Genomic DNA, 19,948 nt, shown 5'->3' on the forward strand with positions numbered 1-19,948 from the left:
GTTCACCTTCTTCACAAACCAAACAATCCCCTGCAAGTTATGGACAGCCATGTTCACAGTTTTTTATCGACTTACCAGAAATGTAAACCAACACAAATTTTTGTTTGTGAAAATAATTTTATATTGTATATATAACTACCGCGAACATGCAACAATTAAAAAACTAATGTGGTAAAAAACAATATAATAGTTAGAGTTTCAAATCATTATGATACATTGGCAGAGTTTCTCAATATGCGGGGAAATGCAAGATGGATTCCTAGTTAGCCCGTGTCATGGGTTTCATGTATCTCACCAAATTTCTATTGTGCTTTCTATCTCTTCACATTCCATATAATCGATTTTCTTTCTGTTCAGGAAGTCACAGGCCACAAGTATTGAATAGTTGATCACAGCCACAACATTTTTCCTTACACTGATAAACCACTTCCAACAGTTCCCATGGGATTGCCAATCCAATCTTCTGCCTTCTAATTTCTACACATTCCACAAAACCAAGTGCCTTGTAGTTTTGTGAGGTCATATAACAACAGGTGATGAAAATTTATTGGCACTGCTATATTTTCCACTAGATTGATGAAACTTCCAAGTTCAAAAGTTCCAAGGAAGTGTCTCATTTATGTCATTAAGCATGGAACATGGAATTCCTCCACACAATATTGATAATTTGCATGAAAGTCAAGCCTAAAACACCAGCCAACATTTGCTATTCCAATCTTGCTAGCATTTATCAGTCCCCAATATTTAAAAGTGCAAGAAATAACAAAAGCCAAGTACTAAAAATAAACAAGTAATTCAAATGTGCAATACACTAACATAAATTTTCACACACCTAGTGGACCATGGTGAGTTAATTAATAAATAATTGGAGTTACAAACAGAGCTCTTGGCTCTACACCTTACTGCTGAGCAAAAAGGAGCGTGAAGATAATTTACCTTACCTAGATAACAATTGGTTGAAATAAAGCTTAGTTAGTATACCACTTGTCCTCTGATAAGCTAGGGTTCAGGAGTGTTGAAAAATAAAATTCCACAACAAAATTACACCTTATAATAATTGTCTACCGAGGGATCTTAATTGGTTAGACAAAAAACATTAATATCTCCAACTGAAGTTCTACTATGAATAAGTTCTTTACCTTCTCTAATAAATGAATAAAACTGCCTATTATTTTATGTGACAAAATGGTTAGCAGAAATAGTTCATGGGCTAGCCCAAGAATACAATTTTTGCAAGGAAATTGTCGATGAATCTTTTCACAACCCATGCAAATATTTCAATTTACCTTCTCCAAAAATTCTTCATTTCAGAGATTGAGGGGCTCTGCCTCTATATCCCGCTCCTTGGTTACACCCCAAGTATCTAGAGATTCTGCAAATAAGACGGGAACTGTATGAACACGTTGAAAAAAAACCTAGAAAGAAGCTCAAAATCATAGAAAAATAAAAAGCCAATACTTTCCACAGACCTAACATCAGTTACATGACAAAGAAGTGTGTGCATCTTACTTGACTTGTGACTCAACTTAAAATTAGTTACTTGAAAGAAGTTTGTAAGACTTACTTGTCTTGTGACTCTCTGCAACAACCATGAGCCACCTTTGGAGAATTGATGCCATGAAGAGGAAGATAGCACACATACCAAACATGACTGTGATTGGGAAGGCATTGACCTTTCATAAAGAAGAAAAGAAAGAAAAGTTTGAGTGATTTCAAAACTTTTAAATGGTTTCCAAAAAAATCCATAAAACATTCCAATACGAAAAGTTCCTTAGTTAATAAGACTTGTTAATCCTCGTTTATATACAATATAATGCTCTTGCTCATGACATCCATATTATAAAATGAGATTAGAAGGTCTTGTGGCCTTACATTGTAAATCACAACACAGACAAATATGTTCAAAGGTATCCAGAGAAGTTCATAATTGTGCTCCTAGACTCCTCAGGAATGTATTGTGATCACATTTTCATAATCGAGGGCCAGAAAATTCCCACACAGGTCTCAAACACATAGAAACCAGGAAGCTGGAGACACCCTCCTGGTGTAATGCTTCCACCTTTTTCTATGCTAGGCTCTAAAAGGAACTGCTCATAGCAAGCACACAAAATGTCCTCAGATCCACAATATGCTGATGTTCCATATAAATAAATTCTATCAGAAGACACAAAGGAATAGTAAATCTAAGACATACAGTGGTTATGAGAGGAAGGAGGAAGGATCTTGCAGCAACAAGGAATACAATCTGCATCTAGCTCTATGCCTTGACTGCTTGGCGGGCCAGGAGTCTAGAGGCAAGGGAACTTCCCAACATTGAAGAAAACATAAATGTTGGAAATATGAACCCATGAGGAATATCCTGTTCATTTGGGCTCAGAGCAGGTGTCCAAAGAAATACAAATGTGTACATTGAACCTTCAAATAAGGACTGTATAACTCCCAGCAATGCAATCTTCTCATCTACTCACCAAAACGAGCAACATAGTTGTCAAGACTAAACATAAGGAAAAGCTCTACCATCATATGTCTATCTGACGTATATTTCAAAGAAGACCAGATATTTAGAGATGACAAAGTTTAAACACTTACCTGAAGCATAGCTATGGAAACACCCTTGAACTGAGTAAATAGATACTTATTCTCCGAAGGATCTCCATAGTTATCTTTCTAGGTGGAGAAGATAATGGTCATACCTATAGCTAAGAAGCATGCTGCAGCATCAAACGGAGAAACTGGACCAAATCCTAGAGTGTCAACAAGGTTATTGACAAACAACCTAGAGAGAATGGCTACAAGACCGTTGCCAAGGAATATTGCCTTTGGAAAGGTGAATGATAACCATTGTGGATCAAAACTCCTCTGCAAGAAACAAAAAAAAAGCTCAAGTGACCAAAATATCTTAGCTTACGCCTTGCTAATTTTTGTTATATTTCTTTCAACAAAAGGTAAAAATTGTCTTCAGATTTTAGGCCAACTCCAACAACACATTAATGAGGGAGAGAAACTACATGCTATGCAAAATAATTCTAAATACACCAGGTTTTTCAGTATTGCTGCATGCACATGATGTAAACATGCAGAAACTACCCCAACTTTCTATGCAAGATGGATACATTCATTACCTTGAAATGTTCAGCAACAAGCCATGATTCAAAAGCTAAAAATAGAAGAGATGTGACAATGCCTCCAAGAATACGGCCAATCATCAATATTTTGTACTCATGAGAATGCTTTGTAATACAACTCAATATATACGTTATGTAGTACGTTATACAAGCCCTCTTCTGACCCCTGCATATAGAACAATATATTAGAATAGATCTATTTTAAAAGTTATTTTTGTTCTCAGTAATTGCCACAATACAAGTTCACAACTACAAACCACATGGAGTGTTAATATCTTACTGTTTATCAGCTAAAGATCCCACAATCATGCCAAATAACATAGATGACCCAAAGCCTGTAATGAAGAGTCTTCCAATATCTCCTTTGCCGAAACCATACGTGCTGTAAAGAGAGTAAACATAGGGTCCTGTAACTAATCTACAACTACGTTACAATGAAAAGAGAAACCATTAGGCGGAGGAAAGTGCCGAGTTAGTATTATTAGAATGAGTAAGCCAATAACATCCAATTCTGTAGAGTATCTCTATTTCATGAATGCCTTGTCAACAGATGAACCGTGATATCAACCAACCACTTAATAACTTATTGGGCAAAACCAAAGAAGATTTACATCACAAACCCAAAACATCTAGAATTACGAAGTTAAATAACTAGTGATTCAATTTGTACGATATCAATCCTATAAGTGTACTGATCTATAAACAGGTCAAATTACAACAATAACCCCTACTGATAAAACACACATGGAAAATCAACAATATTTCCTTTCAACTTGGAGTTGGTTCACCAGTAAGGTTGAAAATATGTCAAGCCAAAGAAAGACTGCCTTTTGTGGTGTCGGGGTATGATTTTCTTAATACTTTGAGTGAAAATGAAAAAAAAAAGTGAACTTTCCTGGCTGGATATTGGAGCGACGACTTCAAAACTTGGTTGAAATTGGAAAAGAGAGTGGAAAAATTGTCTTTTAGCACATGTTGCAGCATAATTGTTTTTGTGTGATCCTCATTGAATCTTATGAGCCCTTTATTGATGCTTATATCATTGGTAGTCATAACTAAACAAGGCAAGGAACCTGAGGCAATTAGAATCTCATAGTTAAAAAAATTTAAGAAGTTCCTTGGGCATAAATGATAATATTCATGCAAAAATCCCAATCTATGCATCTGAATTCCTGTGGAACGTGCCAAAATGAGAACGCAGCAGGTGCAGTTAAAAGTGGAAACAACAAACAAGGGCTATGAAATTGGAAAGAAGGCAACCCAAGATGTTACCTAAAGGGCTTTAGCGCTCCTTCTCTGGTCTCTTGAGCACTGAACGAACAACTCACTGAACTTTGAGCACTGAACCACTTAACTTTGAATAGAACAACCACTTAACTTTGATCATTGAACGGACAACTTCTGAACAAAACAACTGAGCTGTAAACAGGGTATAGCAGAATAGAACAGGTATAGAAAAATAGTGAATGAGCATTGAACAACTAAGAGCTAAATTCATTGTTATGGCAGCAAGGCAGGTCGTGCACAGTAGAAACCGCTGCCATTGTTATGGCAGCAGGTCGTGGAAGAGCAGAAAGCGGAAAGCAGGTCGTCGTGGAAGAGCAGAAATCGGAAAGCGGTTTTGGTGAGGGAGAAATAGTCCGAGATATTTAGCCAGATGTTAGAGAACAGATGTCAATCAGACCAAGACCATATGCCAGATGTCAATCAGACCAGATGCCAGATGTCAATCAGACCATATGCCAGATGTCAATCAGAGAATCAAAGTGTAGACTACTAAACTGATTCAAAAGAAGGCCTATCAGCGTAAACATGTCGATTTTTTTTTTTTAATTTGATGCCATTGTTAAGAGGTTTAAAAAAAAATATTAGGTTCACATTTAAACCTTTAAAAATTCTTTGTTAAAGAATTTTGTGAAATTTGTTAAAGATTTTATTGATACAAAACAAAACAAAATAGGTTTATAAAGCTTTAGATTTAAAAAGGTTTATATTGCAGAGATAAATAATAATGGATTTTGTTTTTATAATATTGATTGATGTTTTTAATAAAATAAAATATTATATCTATATTGAGATATTAAAATTTTGGATATATCAACAAAATAAAAATAAAACTAAAATTGAAAAACACTTTAATAATATAAATTAAATTAATAATATTAGAATCTTATTATTTTAGATATCTTGTTATATTTATAATTTTTAATTATTATTATACTCTTTAATCTTTATATTATTATTATAATTTTTAATTATAAAATATATATAACTTTTATTAGTATTTATATAATAATATAATAGTATATTATAAAATTATTAATTTTATAATAATATAATATTATAAATTATTATCTTTTAATAATATGATGTAACCGCACTACCACCTAGCACACTACCAATATTAAGCAAGAGGTTTGAGCATGAAACCTTCTCATCTTATTTACATTTCCATGGCTCGCCAAGTGAACTTCAAGTCGTCGTCGTATTATTATTATTATTATTATTATTATTATTATTATTATTATTATTATTGGATTTAAGGTTTTGGTTTTTTTTTTTTCTTCAAATTTTTCTTTGTCACAACTTTTTTAATGATGATAAACAATAATTTTTAATGATTAATATAGAAGATTTATCTAATTATGGTGATAGGCATATCTATTTTGAAATAAGGTTTTTTAAATTTTAATTTAATTATTGATAATTATTAGGTGGATGGTAGGGATTTAATCTCTATAGAATATTTTGGAATATTAATAGTAGTATAAACAAATCAAAGGTTGAGATTTATCTCCAAAGTAATTATGCCTTTTTTCTTTTAATTAAATTGATAATTAAAAACTAGCCTAGATACAGCTTAAGATCAAATCTCTTTTCACTCTAAAAGAGGTTTGCATCTCAAGAGTTTTGATTTCTCTATGAGCTTGGTAGATTTAGAGTTAAGATGGATCTAGGCTAATTTTATTTCATCATTTAAATAGACTATATTCCACATAAATACCATGGGTCAATACCATGGATGAATACCATGAAGTTATTTTTATTTTAACATTATTTTTTTAATAGAGTAAAAATGTGCTTAGATAAAATTATTTTTATTTTTAAGATTAAACATTACATTATAATATTTCTGTCATACTAAATTGGGCAACATCTCTTATCACAAAAATATCATATAAATAAGTGTCATATAAAATAAATATTAATATTTTAAACATGTGATATTAAGTGACTCATAGCCATTCAAAAACCACTATGGTTTAGAACACCATAGCGGTACCTTTCCCACAGAGCCACCACGTGTATATAGTTACTATTATCACATTAAGATGTCATACCTATAATTCAAAACACCCACTGATGTAGTCTCAAAGAAAGCATTGGTAAGATTAACTGTTTAAAATTTTATATATAACTGCAGTCATTTTCATTTTTGCAGCACATTACTTACACAGGTCGGGTCAAACTAGTTATGATTGCATGTGACACCATCCCTAAATGTACTTTTCTTCCAATAAAAAGATAGAGAAATTCAAAACTTGATTATTTCATCTTCTACACTTACACTTACCCCTACCCCATCCCTTAACGTTGACACAATTTAAAACCCCTCCCACTAAAAGTTTAGTATATCAAACTTCCAGTATATCTACCTTCATTTATTTATAGTTGGATTTGGAATTCACTACAACTACAAAAATGGGTTAAATTATTTTCCTAGTCACTAGTGATGACAAGGGAGGATCATTGTGGACTAATTTAAAAATTGACAAGGGAGGATCATTGTGGAGAACTTAAGATGCTCAAGGAGATAGTGACATGTGTTCTAGAATTAGGCATGAATTACGACGATGTGTGCAAGGGGTGCGTTCTTGGGAAATATGCTAAGGAATCGTTCCCAAGGAGTGACAACAAGGTAGATAATGTGTTATAGCATATACACTCAGACATTTGTGCTTCTATGTCTACTAGATCTCTAAGAGGGTACAAAGACTTTGTTACCTTCATTGATGACCATTCCAGGAAAACCCGTATCTACTTCTTGAAGACAAAGGATGAGGTCTTCAATCGCTTCAAGGATTTTAAAGCTCTGGTGGAGAATGTGGCAGGGAAGAAGATCAAGATACTTCATTCAGATAATGGAGGTGAGTACACAGATAGTGACTGTAGGAATTTACAGGTTAAGTTCCTCAGACAGAACACCAAAAGGACACCGCTCACAACCAGATCGCAGATCAATACACCAGTATTTTGACGTGGTTAAAACCCTCAAAGAGGGAAACAGTCCACGGCCTGAGCCAACGCGACCACTTCAGGCAATTTATTAATAAAAGAATGAAAATTTACATATGTTTCTCTCATGCACGGATTACCCTACAAATGACCCTCCATGCGCTTTAAATAGAATTCATGGACCAATCGGGTGTCAAGCCACGGATCAAGTGTCGATAATACCGAGGAGAGAATGAACCGTCGGATCACTACATATCGTGACTGTCGGATTGTAAGTTACAAAATGCACAACGGTAAAGAAACAGACTTTACCTAACTCTATACTAGACCAAGTTGTACTTAACTATTTCCTATGTGTCGGAATATCCTGACATCCCCCCTTAAGAACATCTTGGGATAGGATTGAAGGATTTACAAATATGACACAATAGGAGAAGGAAGGAGGCACTAGAGCCTATCCCCCCTTAGTGACAACTTCCTGAACTCCAATCATAAATCGAAGTTTAGTGAACTTCGCCTCGGTGAGAGCCTTTGTGAAGATGTCTGCAACTTGATCATCTGTTGAACAATATTGCACTTCAAGAACATGGTCGTGAATGAGCTTTCTGATGAAGTGCATGTGTAGTTCAATGTGTTTGCTGCGCTGATGTTGGACTGGATCTTTGCATAGCTGAATGGCACTTTGATTATCACACCAAAGTGTAGTCGGATGCTGCTGCTGAAAGCCAAACTCTGACAGGATCTGACGAAGCCACAAGGCTTCCTTACTAGCTTCTACGGCACCACGATACTCTGCTTCTGCTGATGAAAGAGAAATGGCACCTTGTTTCTTACAAGCCCATGTAATAGGTCCTGAACCAAGAGTGAACACATAACCGGCAGTAGACTTCCGATCATCAGGGTCACCAGCCCAATCAGAATCAGTGAAACCAACCAATAGAGGAGCTGCTTCGGCACTGTAATGAATCCCAAACTGAACTGTACCTCGAACATAATGAAGTATTCTTTTAGCTGCTTTCCAATGACTTTCACGGGGGTTTTGCATGAACCGAGCAACAAGGCCAACAACAAAGGAAAGGTTAGGACGAGTATGGGTTAGATACAAGAGTTTTCCTACAAGTTGACGGTATAAGGTAGCATCAACTTCAAGAGAAGTACAAGTGACTGAAAGTTTGACTCCAGACTGAAAGGGAGAAGGGGCTGGCTTACAGTCTTCCATGTGAAAATGACGTAGAATATCACAAGCATACTTGGACTGGGAAAGGGAAATACCCTCCTTGGATTGCAAGACTTGAAGACCGAGAAAATAGTGTAAGTGTCCTAAGTCTGTCATTTCAAATTTCCTTTTAAGGCTAGACTTCACATGGTTTATAAGGTTGGGATCACTACCAGTAAGGATAAGATCATCAACATAAAGAACAAGGATGATAAGAGAGTTGCCCACTTTCTTGGTGTAGACAGTATTGTCAGAATGACACCTAGAAAAGCCAGATTCTAAAAGAAAGCTATCCATTTTGGCATACCAAGCCCGAGGAGCTTGCTTGAGACCATTAAGGGATTTCTTAAGTCGACATACAAGGCTGGAGTCTGTTTGTATGAAGCCAATGGGTTGTTCCATATAGATTTCTTCATGCAAGTCCCCATGCAAGAAGGCAGATTTAACATCCATCTGATGGACTTCCCATTTGAAAGAGGCAGCAAGGGAAAGAACAAGGCGAATAGAGTTCATTTTGGCAACAGGGGAGAAGGTTTCAGTGTAGTCAATGCCTTCAACCTGTGAAAAACCTTTAGCAACAAGACGAGCTTTATGTTTATCAACTTTCCCATCTGGTCCATACTTGGTTCTGTAAACCCATTTGCATCTAACAAGTTTTCGTCCCTTTGGTAGAGGAACAAGATCCCATGTATCATTTGCCAATAATGAATGATATTCTTCATTCATAGCTGCTTCCCAATCTGGATGGCCTGAAGCTTCTGCAAAGGTGTCAGGATCATAATTTACTGGAGCTTGAGCCAGTAAAGAAGAGGCTCTCTCGAACTGAGAACGTGTGCGTCGCTGATCTGTAGGATCACCGGCAAGATCACCTGCTGCATCTCGAGTAGCACGGACCCATTTTGGAAGCTCAGGAGCTAAAGGGGGATCCTGAGATGGTGGGGGAGGATTGTCATCCTCACTTTCATCATCTGAAGAAGAAATGTTTTCAAAAGTAGAAGAGATAGAGAGAGGTGGCACAACCGCCGGACTAGGCTCGCAGGCCGATATATTTTCATCAAATTTTACATCTCTTCTAATGATAACATTTTTGGACTTAAATGGAATAAGTCTATAGCCTTTTACATCTTCAGAATATCCAACAAAAGTACATTTTTTCACTCTTAGGTTCTAAAGCTTTATGCTTTTCATGGGCCCACGCTTCACTTCCAAAAACACGAAAGTGACTTACATCTGGTTTGATTGAGCTCCATGCTTCTTCTGGAGTGATATTCTTTAAAGCCTTAGTAGGAGTGCGATTTATTATGTAATTTGCACAGTTAATTGCTTTTGCCCAAAAACTAAGACCAAGTCCTTTAGATTGTAGCATACAATTAGCCATTTCCTTTAAGGTGCGATTCTTCCTTTCAGCTACACCATTTTGTTGTGGAGTATATGGAACAGTATGTTGCATTTGAATTCCATTCTCAGTGCAATAGTTGATGAATGTGTTTTTAACATATTCTCCGCCATTATCAATCTTAACTTAAGAATTTGATGTCCAGATTGTTTTTCAACAAAGGCCTTGAAGGCCAAAAATGTGTTAAATACTTCACTCTTGAGTTTTAAGAAGTATACCCAAGTGCGTCTGGAGAAATCATCAATGAAAGTTAAGAAATACTTGCAGCCAGAGAATGACACAACTGGAAGTGGACCACATAAATCACTATGCACAAGCTGTAAAGGGGCTGAGGCGTGCCAAGAGGCACGTTTTTCAAAACTGTCTCGATGATGTTTTCCGAGTACACATCCGGAACAAACACCATCTCTGCAAGATACCATAGGAAGACCTGTCACCATATTTTCTTTACATAGATGCTGAAGGGAGCGATAGTTTAAGTGACCAAATCGCTCATGCCAAAGTTTGCTCACTTCATCGTTATGAGCAACAAATACTGAGGGAAGATTTGATGACCCAAAGTTGTGAAACTTATACAACCTTGTAGAATCATCAGCAATGCCAGTAGCCAAAATCTGTTTAGGATCTCTTAAGTCCTTGATTACAACATCATGAGGTGAAAATTCAACGATTTTACCTTCACCTGAATGAGTTATCTGATATACAGATAGAAGGTTGCAGGATAAGGTTGGAACACATAATACATCATTAAACTGACCATTGTCTAGATGAACAGTTCCAGTCCCTACAACATTAAGAGATCTATCATCACCAACATATATATTTTTGGTGTTACAATCATTTAAAGAAGAAAACATGGCTTTGTTTTTGGCCATGTGATAAGAAGCTCCAGAATCAATGAGCCACTCATGAGAATGAGAAGAAGAAGATACATTTAATGCATAGCCAGACCGAGATGCTTGACAACCACATGCAGAAAGTGCCATTCCTGAAGATGAAGTTGAAGTTGAAGATTGCCCCAAATGGATTTTATGCTTCTTCATTGCTGCTTCCAAGGCTTCCATCTTCTTAAAGCATTTTGATTCTAAGTGGCCATCTCGATTACAAAAATTGCAATGTCTATCAGTCTTCTTCCCTTTGTTTTTATTTGTCTTATCATTTTGTTGAAATGATTTTTCATTTTGGGGCTGAAATTGCTTAGGACCCTTGTTTGGTTTAGGACCATTCTTTTTAGGATATGACTTCTTAGGATTCTTTGAATTTGGTTGCTGCTGGGCGGCTAACGCTTTCTTGGAAGAGTTTCCAAGATTAAGAAGACCAAGGTGTAAGAGTTTTTCTTGTTCTCTTATTAAAGAATCACAAAAAGAGTCAAAGGAAGGGGGCTTGTAGTCTGTTCCTTGAGAAATGAAGGCTTCTCTTGTAGAATGGAAGGTGGAAACAAACACAGAGTAGGCTGGTCCCAACTTTGTAAGAATGGAATAGATAAGGTTACTATCTTCTTTCTTAACTTTAACACCTTCCAAAAGATATCTAAGGGTCTTGAACTTGGACAAGAAATCTTCAATGCAAGAAAAATTATTAGGGTCCAATGTAAGCAACTCATTTTCAAGTTGATGGGCTCTAATTTCATTTTTAATCCCAAAAACTTTATTGATTTGTTTCATTGCATCAGGAGTATCAATTTCTGCAATATGGAATCTAAGATCTGGAGAAATAGACATCCCTATCAATCCACGTGCTTGATCTTGCCTATTTTCCCATTTAGCAGCTTTATCTTCATCCTTTGGTTTCTTTTCTTGGCCTGAGGCTATTCTGTAGAGACCTTTACTTCTAAGTAAATCCTCAATGTAAGCCAACCATTGGAAGTAGTTGGTGCTGTCAAGGGTAACTTGGTATTGATTTTCCATTTCAATGGAAACTGAAGCTAAATATGCTGAAAATAAGTGTTCCAATGGATAGATCTCGAAAAATTAGGCTGGTTTAAAAAAAAACGGCTCTGAAAACAACTTCCGGATGAAGAAGTTATGGCTTTTTGAAAAAAAGTTGTTTAAGTTGCCGACGAAGTGCGGGAATGTGCGGAAATGAAAAAGTCTGCCCCCACAAAATGGAGACTTGAACCCAAGACCTCTACTCTCTTAAAATAGCTTTGAACCAATTGATCTATACAAAAAATTTGAGAGAGAGAGAGAGGGGGGGGTGCTTTGGGTTGCGTGCTTTCCTTGAGAAAGCTCTTTTTCCCTACAAAACAAAAAACACAAAACCCAACACGGACATGAAAAGAAAACGAACCTTATGGCTCGAAGTTAGCTTTAGCCGAAAAGCTAAATATTTTCAAAAATGAACCTTGCGGCTCAAAGTTAGCTTTGGCCGGAAACTAAATATTTTCCTTAATGTTTCTAATTTTCCGAGATCACTCTAAGGCGCAAGGAAAAGAGCATACGCATGAGAAAAATCATTCCTTTCTATTTCTGATTTTCCCAGATCGCACAGAGTCGCAGGGAAAAGAGCATACGCAGAAATGAAAGGTATAGATCCGGTAATAAAAAGGCTAAATAAACCGAAACCGAAATAAACAGAGAGAAAATAACAGTAAACTGCAAATAAACACTGTATACCTCCAGATCTTAAAAATGACGCAGCTAGGGCTACCAGAAACCTTTTCGCGTGAAACGAAAGGGGTTACTCACTGGAACAGATACTCCCAACACAGCAGAGCAGTCCTCTCGGCCCGAAAGCAGTCAGAAACAACAGATCTAGGAAACGACAGTCGGATGCAGTTTTACCGGCTCCAGATTTGGATCACCAACGGACGCGGCCCTCAAATAGCTCTGATACCATGTAGGAATTTACAGGGTAAGTTCCTCAGACAGAACACCAAAAGGACACCGCTCACAACCAGATCGCAGATCAATACACCAATATTTTGACGTGGTTAAAACCCTCAAAGAGGGAAACAGTCCACGGCCTGAGCCAACGCGGCCACTTCAGGCAATTTATTAATAAAAGAATGAAAATTTACATATGTTTCTCTCATGCACGGATTACCCTACAAATGACCCTCCATGCGCTTTAAATAGAATTCATGGACCAATCGGGTGTCAAGCCACAGATCAAGTGTCGGTAATACCGAGGAGAGAATGAATCGTCGGATCACTACATATCGTGACCGTCAGATTGTAAGTTACAAAATGTACAACGGTAAAGAAACACACTTTACCTAACTCTATACTAGACCAAGTTGTACTTAACTATTTCCTATGTGTCGGAATATCCTAACAGTGACTTCACATTTTTCTATGGGAAGGAAGGCATCAGGAGGGAGTGGAAAACTCCATTGGTCCAACAATACGGGCATCCACAAGAGAAGCTTGTGGGATTGCCAATTGGACAGCCACAGGGATCGAGTATAGTTACGAGTACCATCATATGCTCAGGTATAGGAGATCCAATGAGTTCACAGTAGATGAAGCCACAGAGGCAGGATGAGGAGCTAGTTGAGCCTCCCACCACTAGTGGCCGAACTAGCAGGGAAGTTCGTCAAACATTGAAAGATGTAGAGGATTTACTTGGAGCTCCTAGGACAAACAATATAGAACGCAGACAGCCAGACAAGTACCAAGCATTGGTGGAACAGGTTGAAGAACCTTCCAACTATTAGGAGGCTACACAGCATCAGGTGTGGATAGATGCCATGGTACAGGAGTATAGTTCTATTATGACGAATGATTTTTGGGAGGTGGTGCCAAGGTCTATGGATAGGTCAGTTGCGGGCTCTCGATGGATCTACAAGATCAAGTATGTCGTAGGCAGAAACATGGAGAAGTACAATGCTAGGTTTGTGGCAAAGGGGTATGCGCAAAAAGAAGGGATAGATTGTGAGAAGTCCTTTGCCCCAGTTTCCAGATATACTTCTATCCAGTCAGTTATATCCCTAGCAACACAAATGGGATGGAAGATTCACGAGATGTACATCAAGATAAACTTCTTGAATGAGGTGATAGAGGAGGAAGTATACATAGAACAACTAGAGGGCTTTGAGACTCATGAGAGGCGCACACGTGTGTAGGCTCAAGAAATTTTTATATAGGCTCAAGTAGGCTCCCAGGGCATGGTATGATCAGATTGAAAGCTACATGTAGCAGATGGGATTCACCAAGAGTGACATGGATCCCAACCTTTACTACTTGATGGTAAAGGATGAGCCACTCATCCTAGTGTTGTATGTGGATGACCTCTTCTTGACAAGGTCATTAGGGCTCATAGAGAAATGTAAGAGGAACCTGGCAGTAGAATTTGACATGAAGGACTTGGGGTTGATGCATTACTTCCTAGGCTTAGAAGTGTGGAATAAGAATGGGGATATCTTCCTTGTTCAAAAGAGATATATTAAAGAGATTCTGAAGAGGTTCATAATGTAGGATTGTAGGCCCATGTCTTTGCCCATGATCACAAACTAGAGGAAAAATGGCAACAAGAAATGCTAAAAATAGAAATGTTATAAATAGCATTGCTATAAATAGCATTTCAGGATATACTCCAACTCTGTTGGAATAGCAAAAAATTAGAAATGCTAAAAATAGCACTGCTATAAATAGCATTTCGGGATAGATTCCAATTTTAGTTAGTCCTTGAACTAAAATTGAGAATTAAAATTCGAATTTGATCTTAGCAGCTGTTTGAAAAATAATTAATTAATTCATCTTGAGTTAATTAGTTGGATAAAATCAAATATGGAGTCTATGTGAAGACATGCAACAGTTATCCCTTTGATTGAGGAAGTTATCCCTTAATTAAGGAGATCAGGATGAGTTGTTCTTTGAGTTGAAATTAGTTATATTAGTTATCTGAGTTAAGTCCAGTTAGATTAGTTCCAGCAGTTTGTGGAACTGATTGTGAGTTCAGTTAGTTAATGCATGCATGCATGTAACCGATGCACTTCATATAACTGAATATTCTCTCATAAATAACTCATACATGTCAGTTCAGTTAGAGACCCAGTTGAGATCAGAGGAAGGGACAATGTACTATCAGTTGGAGGAATTTTCCTATATAGGAAACTCATCCATGTAGAAGGAATTATCTCCTTCAGGACTGTGAAGTTACTTTTGATTTTGATGAGTTGTGTGAGAGGCCAACTCACACAAGTGGCAGCATTGGACCCCAAGAGAAACTGCGCAAGGAAATAAGAGGCTTGGAGGGCTGAGGGAAGGAATATGTTGTGTCTATTTAGTCTGTGAGCTGTATTGAAGGATTGTACTGAGAGCTAGATAGCTTGTGAGCTAAAGCTTTGTGTAATCCATTCATATTTCCACTTGTATGATATTACAGAGATCGGGGCTTTTTAGCTGAGGCTTTCCCCAGTGTATTCTTCTGTGTTCATGTGTGATTTCTTTCTCATTCTTAGTTATATGCGTTCTATTTGATCTTGCTCATAATCGATTAAGCTTTCGCAAGTTTGTTGTAGAAGTAGATCTTGTATTTTGCTTTAGTATATTGCATAATTTGTTGATCTACAGTGGGAAATTCTACATGGTATCGGAGCAAAGGTGATCAAAGTGAAGAACAGTATACAAAGAAGGGAGAAGTTCAAAGGTTGAATATCTTGATTATAGAATTCAAATTCTTATCACATCTCAAATTTCACCAATGGCGTTCAACAATTTAAGGCTCGAGTATGCCCTTGATGGCAGCTCGAATTATATAGCCTGGAAGGATCGCATGGAAGCAGTATTAGAGGACAACGGTCTAAAGGACTTCATTGATCAAGAAGTCCCCAAGCCGGCAGCAACTAATGCTACAGAATTGGCGGAATGGAAGAAATGTGTGGCTAGAGCGAGGAGAATCCTTCTGGAGGGAGTTCGAGACCACATAGTCTCGAGTCTCCATGGGAAGGAGACATCGTTTTCAATGTGGAAAACATTGAAAGATCTATATCATAATAGCAACGATCAGAGGAAGCTCGCACTGAAAGACAAGCTTTGGAAAATCAAGTGTGAAAAGGGTGACACGATCTCTAAATATCTGAACAAACTCACCACCTGCAGGGATGAGCTTGGAAGTGTAGGGATCATGACAGCCGATGATGACATGGTGAGTCTTGCTCTCCTCGGTCTTCCTAAGAACTGGCATAGCTACCAAGACTCGGTAAATGGAAGAGACAAACTGCCAGATTGGGAACGACTTTGGTCGGATTTGATGCAGGAGGAGATAAGAAGAAGCACCAGAGATGGTTCTTCATCCAAGGAAGATGAAGAAAATTGCGCCTTAGTGAGTAAGGCAAAGAAAGGGAAGGAGAAGGACTCTCATACCAAATCAAGTTCTTCCCATGGTGGGAAGAATTTTGATAAATCGAAAGTGTGATGCTTTCATTGTCATGAGGTGGGCCATTATACAACAAATTGTCTACAGAAGAAATCCAAGAAGGGATCCTTGGAAGGATCAGAAGGTAAGGCACTGGCCTCACAGTTCGAATTGGATTTCACCCTCATCACATGCATGGTTTCATCGATGATGGGTTGCGATTGGTTTCTTGACAGTGGAGCTTCATTCCACATGACCGGTGATAAGAGTTTGTTCAGTACCTTGGAGGAGAAAGACCTCCAGATACTCATAGAGATGAGTAATGAGGAAAAGTATAGTGTCTCAGGGGTAGGCACGGTTTCTTTTTAGAGGGAGCATGGAGCTCTCATTACCTTGACAGATGTGAAGTATGTGCCAGGACTGAAGAAAAGCTTGGTATCGATCGCGATACTGGAAGACAAAGGCTATGAGGTAGTCTTCAGTAAGGGAAAGGTTTTCCTTAGACACATCACCACGAGACAGGTGAAGCAGATCGGTTCACGAGTCAAGAACTTGTATGTTCTTGAGGTTCAAGATGCATGCAAAGCCTTGAGGAGCAAGGCAATTGATGGAGACTTGGTAGTTGAGAGGGAGAGTACATTACTTCTCAACATGCAGCGCTAGAAGAAGTCTCAGACAATTGTGGAGGAGCCACAATTGGTGAAGCATCTTCAGGAGGTTGTGGAGCAACCACAACTAGAGAAGCCGAGAGGAGACTGAGTCGAGGCATCCACTCATGCAGAGACCTCCAGTAGCAGGAAATTTCGAGCCAAGTGGGCAGAGGGATCACATGCATCCATACCTCCAGGTAGGAAGTGGGGCGATGTGGAGTTACAGTCCCAAGAAGGCCGGAATAGGGGCAGGATCATTGAGGTGCCCAACCTCTTTGATTAGACCTTTCTACGGGAGCCCTAACGAGGAGTAGCAGGACTAGCTGAGTGGGTAGAGACAAATGCGGATGGAGTGGCAGAGGAAGCTTCAACATAAGAGGATGTTTCTAGCCCAACACGGAGGTCAGTTGGGAGATCAATTACTTACTTCTCAGTAACTGAGTTGTAGTGCAGCAGTGGGTAGCACGATGCAACATGGTGAGAAGAGGTGCAGTGCAAATGCAGTGCTGGGAGATAGGACCAGAAACAACACAGATGCAGCAGGAGGAATCAGTGTGATTGATGTACTCAGAGATCAAAGTGACAAAGGCTAAAGTAGTCAGATACTGAAGGGCACAGAGGTGCAGAGTTTTCAGTCGATAGAGGCAATAGCAGTCAGAGACTTTGATGACAGAGGCACCATTCTGATTCAGGTTGGATATTTTTTGTTTTTGGAGTTGCTGGAGCAACAACACTTAAGAGAAGTGTTGCATGCAAAACATTCCAAAGGTTCAGGATCGGGTTCGAGTTGAATGCCTTTCTTGTTGATAGGGAGTGTTGAAAATGACAGCAAAAAATGCTAAAAATAGCATTGCTATAAATAGCCTTTCAGGATATACTCCAACTATGTTGGAAATAACAAAAAATAGAAATGCTAAAAATAGCACTGCTATAAATAGAATTTCGGGATAGATTCCAATTTTAGTTAGTCCCTGAACTAAAATTGAGAATTAAAATTCGAATTTGAGCTTAGCAGCCGTTTGAAAAATAATTAATTAAATCATCTTGAGTTAATTAGTTGGAGAAAATCAAACATGAAGTCTATGTGAAGACATGCAACAATTATCCCTTTGATTGAGGAAGTTATCCCTTAATTAAGGAGATCAAGATGAGTTGTACTTTGAGTTGTAATTAGTTAGCTCAGTTATATGAGGTAAGTCCAGTTAGATTAGTTCCAATAGTTTGTGGAACTGATTATGAGTTCAATTAGTTAATGCATGCATGCATGTAATTGCTGCACTTCAGATAACTGAATATTCTCTCATAAATAACTCATGCATGTTAGTTCAGTCAGAGACCTAGTTGAGATCAGAGGAAGGGACAATGTACTATCAGTTGGAGGAATTTTCCTGTATAGGAAACTCGTCCATGCAGAAGGAATTATCTCCTTCAGGACTGTGTAGTTACTTTTGAGTTTGATGAGGTGTGTGAGAGGCCAATTCACACAGGTGGCAACAATGGACCCCAAGAGAAACTGCACAAGGAAATAGAAGGCTTGGAGGGCTGAGGGAAGGCATATGTTGTGTCTATTCAATCTGTGAGCTTTATTGAGGGATTGTACTGAGAGCTGGATAGCTTGTGAGCTAAAGCTTTGTGTAATCCATTCATATTTCCACTTGTATGATATTACAGAGATCAGGGTTTGTTAGCTGAGGCTTTCCCCAGAGTATTCTTCTGTGTTCATGTGTGATTGCTTTCTCATTCTCAGTTATATGTGTTGTATTTGATCTTGCTCATAATCGATTAAGCTTCCACAAGTTTGTTGTAGAAGTAGATCTTGTATTTTGTTGTAGTATATTGCATAATCTGTTGATCTACAATGGGAAATTCTACAGAAGACACATGCATCAGAAGACACGGATGTTGACCCCACCTTGTGTAGACATATTATCAATTCTCTCATGTATCCGGTCAATGCTAGGCCAAAAATCTACTCTGCAGTCAACACTCTCAATCAGCTTATGGTGGAGTCGAAGATAGTGGATTGGACAATTGCGACACAAATTTTGAGATATTTGTGTGGAACTATAGAGTATGGATTGAGGTATACTCGAGGTGATGATGTCAGGCTATGTGGATCCATAGATGCAAATTAGGTAGGCAGTTCAGTAGATAGAAAGAGTACCTCTAGGTACTACTTCAACATTGAATCAGGGATGGTTTCTTGGTGCAGCAAGATGCAAAAGTTGATAGCATTGAGCTTTGCAGAGGTAGAGTATATGGCAGTTAGCACAACTACATGTGAAGCTACATGGCTTTAGAACCTGCTAGTAAGATTTTTTAGGCAGAGGATGGAAGCGACCAATGTCTACTGTGATAATCAGAGTTGCATTAATGTCTTTGAAAATCCAGTGTTCCATGACAGGTCAAAACACATAGATATTCGATGTCGTTTCATCAGAGATTGTGTTACTGTGGAGTGGTCCAACTACAGTATGTTCCCATAGAAGAGCAAGTTGCATATAAACTCACAAAAGTTGTAGGGAGAGTTAAGTTCGTATATTTCAAAGAACATATGGGTATAGTGGAGAACCCATTTAGTAGTAGATGGATTAATGTCAGCTTGATGCAGTCGTTTCTTGAGGGACATTTTCAATACTAGTGACAGTAAGGTATCGAGAGGTGCATTGTAGACATACTCAGTAGTGACTAGTAGTAGTTAAGGACTTAGGAGAGAGTTGCATCATGAGGACACAATTGATTCAAACTTGGGATTTCAGTTTCAGTAGTTGCAACAACAACAAGATCATGATATCAGTTGCAATGTAGTCGCATAGTTGGCAGTAGTACAATTGTATAGTGTAGTGTTAGTAGCAGCACAAATGCAGGGTTGTGCAGTAGTTGGTGGGTAGTGGTAGGTTGTCATAGATGTCAGTCATCAGCAGCGTCTATGGGGAATGTTTTGGAGATTGGGAGAACACCTTCCTCGCTAAGAGGGAGTATTAGTTTTTGTAGCATTGAATGGTTTTTCTGGTCTCAAACTTTG

At 38.1% G+C, this 19,948-nt stretch overlaps 1 pseudogene; it reads right to left on the reverse strand.

The window, feature by feature from the left end:
- Window positions 1–1,307: 1,307 nt before the first annotated feature.
- Window positions 1,308–4,623, reverse strand: LOC149241548 (uncharacterized; annotated as a pseudogene).
- Window positions 4,624–19,948: the final 15,325 nt, after the last annotated feature.

This window comes from Pinus tabuliformis, chromosome 8, assembly GCF_031772625.1.
Source record: "Pinus tabuliformis cultivar Carrire ecotype Pingquan chromosome 8, CPIR1, whole genome shotgun sequence".
Taxonomy (NCBI): domain Eukaryota; kingdom Viridiplantae; phylum Streptophyta; class Pinopsida; order Pinales; family Pinaceae; genus Pinus; species Pinus tabuliformis.